This window comes from Python bivittatus, unplaced genomic scaffold, assembly GCF_059951505.1.
Source record: "Python bivittatus isolate LINGU-HERP-01145 unplaced genomic scaffold, Pbiv_v1 ctg000440_np1212, whole genome shotgun sequence".
Classification (NCBI taxonomy): Eukaryota; Metazoa; Chordata; class Lepidosauria; order Squamata; family Pythonidae; genus Python; species Python bivittatus.
The window spans coordinates 1,399,892-1,405,232 of record NW_028277063.1 but is presented as its reverse complement, the minus strand read 5'-3'; the positions used below and the strand labels follow the sequence as shown (position 1 = coordinate 1,405,232).

Genomic DNA, 5,341 nt, shown 5'->3' with positions numbered 1-5,341 from the left:
TTAGGTTGGTTGCCATGTGTGGGGACCAGCGTTTAGATATGTTTTTTTCCCCAAATACCTCAGCAAGCTGAGGTAAGGTTTGCTGTCTTTTGAGCTGACAATCTCATTATAAACTTGGGGAGGCTGAAGTGCCTTATTTTCACTTCTAGTTCCTTCTTTGATGTATAGCGATTTGACTAATGCTGCCACCTAAAAGAATAATATTAGGCTGTTATGTGGGCAATGTTTTGGCCATTGGACCATTTGGGGAGCTGCAGTGCATGTATTTATGACACAAGTGTGTGGGGTGGAGTTAAAGTGAGGGCAAATTGTATATTCCTCAAATATTACAGAGAGAGGCTAGAGAAGAACATTCATTTCTGCAGAAATGTCCTCACATTCATGTCCTGTGTTTTGCAAACTTCTCTGCCTTCCCCACCTGAATTGTTTCACTAGCCTCAAACATCCCTGATAATTAAGAGTGAGGGGGAAACCTCCTTCCCCATGAAAATGCCAAATGTGAGCATCACTCTGAATTCCCAGCTTCAACGAGACACCTCTGTATTAGCTATCATTCCAGCAGCCATGTTCATTTCAGGGCCATCCCTGCCCAATTCAGCTCATTATAATGCAAGGGATGAAGGCACCATTGGAAGCCCAGGATTAAGAGTGAAGGTAGACATACAGAGGTGATCAGTAGGTGTGGTCCAATTATTTCATGGACAATTCAAGTTAATACTATATCTAAGGTAAGGTTCCAGGCTAGGGCCAGAGCAGTGTTTCTCAACCTTGGCCACTTGAAGATGTGTGGACTTGAATTCCCAGAAGGCTGGGGAATTCTGTGAGTTGAAGTGGCCAAGGTTGAGAAACACTGCTCTAGAGGATGGCCATAGTTGATGCAGGTGAGAGTCATGCAGGTGAGAAGCCCTACAAATGCCTGAAATGTGGGAACGCCTGATGTTCCAGAAGCTGAGCTCTTGAGCCAAAGCTGAGCCCCCAATCTGTGCACATATTCAGTTTCTCTCCATTGTAGCTTCTCTTGTGTTTTGTCTGGGTAGAGCTATCACAGAAACCCTTGTCACAATAAGGACATTTGTAGGGTTGCTCCCCTGTATGGAGTCTCCAGTGGATGACCAGTTGGGACTACTGGTGGAAAGACCGGCCACAACTGGAACACCCAAAAGATTTCTCTCCAGTATGAGTCTCGTGGTGGTTCAGATAAACAGAGCTTAGGACAAACCCCTTTCCACATGTCACACTTGTAGGATTTCTCCCCTGTTGGCTTTGTCGGTGAATAATAAGGGATGATGTATCAGTGAATCCTTTGCCGCAGTGTTTGCATTTATACAGTTGTTCTCCTGTGTGACTTCTCTGATGGGTCACCAGGTGGGAGCTGAGGCTAAAGCTTTTCCCACATTCCAGGCACTGGTGGGGTTCTTCTCCAGTGTGGACTCACTGGTGCTTTTCCAAAGTTGAGTTCTAAGTGAAGCTCTTCCCACAATCAGGACATCTATGAGGTCGTTCTCCAGTGTGGATTCTCTGGTGCTGAATGAGATGGGAACTCTGGCCAAAACTTTTCTGGCATGTGGAGCACTTGTAACATTTTCCCCGTGCGTGGTACCTCTAGTGCCAGATCAGGTTAGAAGCCTCACTGAAATTGATCCCACATTGGGCACACCTGTAAGGCTTCTCTCCTGTATGGATTCTTTGGTGTTTAATCAGATTAGAGTACAAACTAAATATCTTGCCGCAGTTAGAGCAGCTATGAGTCATTCTGTTGGTCTCGATAGCTGTGGCTTCCCCGTTACTCTCAGTGAGGTAGGCCATCTCTGTCACATGAGTCCTCTGGTGTACCTGGAGCCTTGCGCTCTCATCAAAGCTCTTTCCACATTTCAGGCATTTGTAGGGCTTCTCACCTGTATGGATTCTTCGGTGCCTAAGCAGGATGGAGCTACAGTTGAAGGTCTTCCCACATTCCAGGCATTTGTAAGGTTCTTCCTCTGTGTGGATCCTCTCATGCTCAGCAAAATTGTTGCTTCGGGTGAACCTTTTGCCACACTGAGAACATTTGTAGGGCTTTTCACCAGTGTGGATCTTCTCATGTTGGACAAGATTAGAAGTCTTTGTGAAGCTCTTTTGGCAGATGGAACACTTATAGGGGGCTAGCTTGTCCGTGAGTTCCTCCATATCAGTTTCACCATCTGCTCTGTGACCTCCTGGAGTCTTAGATACATCTACTGAAATTTGAGAAAGTAAATCTTCTTGCTCCATTCTAAGTGTGGACAATGAAACAACCTGGAATAGAGACTGGAAGGAAGAAAAAAAAATGAGACATGGGTTCCAAGTAAGTCATTACATTTCCATTTACTCACACATTTCTTATGTATATATTTATATCCCAACCCACCTACCTTCCAAGAAGCTTAGATTGATGTAGTGGTTAAACAGCACATCTAGTCACATGAAGCCAGTGAGGTTTTTTAGTGATTCAGAGTATGCAGAGTCCATTGGAGTTGGGCAGCTTATAAATTCAAATAAAATAAATAAAATAATGATTATACAAATGCTTTCTAGCAATATTTTTTTCCACTAAACCAGGTAAGTTGAAAGTATAAATCAGTGTTTTGCTTAATAAAGGACTGAAAGTGGCCATAATGCTCCAGACAGGATTATACTTTCTCTAAAGAACCAAACCTTATAGTTTGGAGCTAATTTCTGAACTTGCTAGTGGCAGAAATATCCTTGTCGAAGTCCTTGTATAGAGATAAGTTTTGTTTCAGTGATCCCTGCCCTTGAAACTTCCCAGCTGGATTAGTCCAAGATGTATCTGGGGCTAATTTTAAATGTTGGCATAGGTAGAATAAGGCAATGAGATTATTAAATAAGACTTGAATGTAACCAACAGCTGCCATCTTCATTAAAGTGAATATACATCTTATTAATGACTGAGATATAGTATGCATAGAAGTTAGGGGTCTGTGCCAAACACTTCATGAGAAGGTAGGTTTTGGGGACAGCTCTGAATTTAATAAACATTGGGTGGCCCGAGAACCTCAAACATTTCCAGCATTAAAAGTATAGTGGACAAAATGCAGTATCTGAAACAGGTAATTTCAGGCACCGATTGTTACCCTCCTTAGGTCCTGCTCTCACTGCTGAGTGATGTTGCCTCTGGCTTCGGCCTAAAATTTTGCCAGCCAACACAACTGAACACACGCACAATTCATCTGATTCACCATTTTAGCACACCTTTGAGTAAAATAGAATATACTTAACTTTCAGTGCCGTTAGGCCAGTGGATTTATTAAAGTACTTGATATGTTCAACATTTACCTGCTATTCTTCAAAGGCTCCAATTCACCCTAGCTGCAATAAGAAGATAATAAAACTATCCCGCGTTATGGTATTGATGTCAAAGTTGCTGATGTATATATGAAGGCTTGAGAATATTCCTCAAAACAATATAAAGCTAGTTAATGGACCTGAAGTCAAGCTCTACTACAGGGAATCTCACTTGTAAAACAGAAATAAACATGCCACAAACCAAAAAAATAACATCTGAGTTTATTGGACGGTGGAAGGAAATCAGAGTGGAGAGCAGCTTTGGACGCTGTTGGAAAATAGGCCTGTTTTCTGGGGAAGACACAGCTATGTGCAAGTTAAGCGGAAGACATCCTGCTTATACACGTTTAATAGTCTGACTTCCCTAATAACAGAAAAAATAGTAAAACATCCCCAGATGTTTATTCCCAACAACTCCAGCCAGGGCATGCTTTGGCTAGGCTGGTAGGGACTTTATCGGACCCAAGTCCAATCCATTTGGAGAGCCTCAAACTGGGATAGCCTCAAACTGGGTTCTTCCTCTGCAGTGGGTAGATGGAGAGGCGAATGTACACGTGTTGATGCCGAAGCTTTAAACGTTTGCAGGACGAAATTGCTTATCGCTCCGGAGCGCCCTCGCCGCCTCTTTCTTGGTCCCTCCAGGCGCTCGGCCCCGTCGCCGGAGACTGCCTTTCCGCCCAGTTTCTGCCGCCAAGACGGACCAATGGCCCCTGCTCCCCTCACCCCGGCGCGACCCCAACCAACTTACCACGCTCCGGAGCGACTGCGTCCCCGCCGTCCCGCATTAGCGGCGGGCAGCTCCTTGCCAGAGTCGCCTCACCTGGCGGCGCAGAGCATCTCCTCGCAGGGCGCGAGACACAAAGCGAAGCCTCCGGAGGGGATGAAGGGAAAGGCGGACGAAAGGAAGGTGCCACTACCCCCCTCCCCCGCCATTCTCTCGAGGGTCAGCCTCAGAAAGGTAGGAAAAGCGCCTTCACTCGGTGGTTTTAACTCCTCGCTCGCCCTCTCGGGCGCTTTGGAGTTTTGCACCAAGTGGAGTCTATGGTGGTTCCCTCAGGGCAAGTTTGATTTCCTCCCTCCCTTTTCACCCGGAATAAGGGAGGTTAGGGGAAACCATCAGGAGAGGTGCGTCTACACTTGGAGGAGAGCCGTGCTGGCTGATAGTGGCAAAAAATCAGTCTGGTCGCACCTTTTCCCACTAGCACAGAGTTTCTCAAAGTTGGCAACTTTAAGATGGGTGGACTTCAACTCCCCATGCTGGCTGGGGAATTCTGGGAGTTGAAGTCCGCCCATCTTAAAGTTGCCAACCTTGAGAAACATGCGCTAGCACATTTTATTCAAAGGTTTTGTGAACCACTGCACTTAAAGTAACAGCAGGCCAAACCCAGGTTAACGAAATGCCATGACTTGTCCACACAGCATGTCACAATAAACCTTATTAGAGATTAGTGTGATAGCTGGGTTCCTACAATGGGTCGAGACAACATGTTCCCAAAACATGTTGGATTCTGAATTATCTAACCACCGTTGAGCCTCCGCTAATGTACTGTGTGAATCCAGCCTTTGCATGGGGAAAATGTGAGAATAAGCACTTATGAGTATCCACTTTCCAAAGCAGTCCTCTTCCCCATCTTAGGCAGGAGACCAGAGACAAAGAAGGGACTGACTGTTGATTCCCTGGTTGGCTCTCACTCCAGTCCTTGGTGGCTTGTATCTGTTTCTCTCCCTGTTGGATGTCAACACTTGCTTCAGTATTGTGGGGAAGGTGCAAAATGATTCAGGCTTCTCTGCTCTTCATAGTTGGCATCTGTACAAACTCTGTTCAATTGACCTCTTTCATCTCTGCCTACACGTGGACATATAAAAATAGAGGCCCATGTTTTCTCCATAAATCTTGGGATTTCCTCCTTATACACCCTGGATTTTGATTGATTGATTGATTGATTTGTTTAAAATCTCCCAATTGTAGAAGCTCTCTGGGTGGTTTATAACAAACACCCCCAAAAAGCAAAAAAACAAA

General features: G+C 45.1%; 1 pseudogene; it reads right to left on the bottom strand.

The window, feature by feature from the left end:
* Positions 1-827: 827 nt before the first annotated feature.
* On the bottom strand, positions 828-2,491 carry LOC148215697 (uncharacterized; annotated as a pseudogene).
* Positions 2,492-5,341: the final 2,850 nt, after the last annotated feature.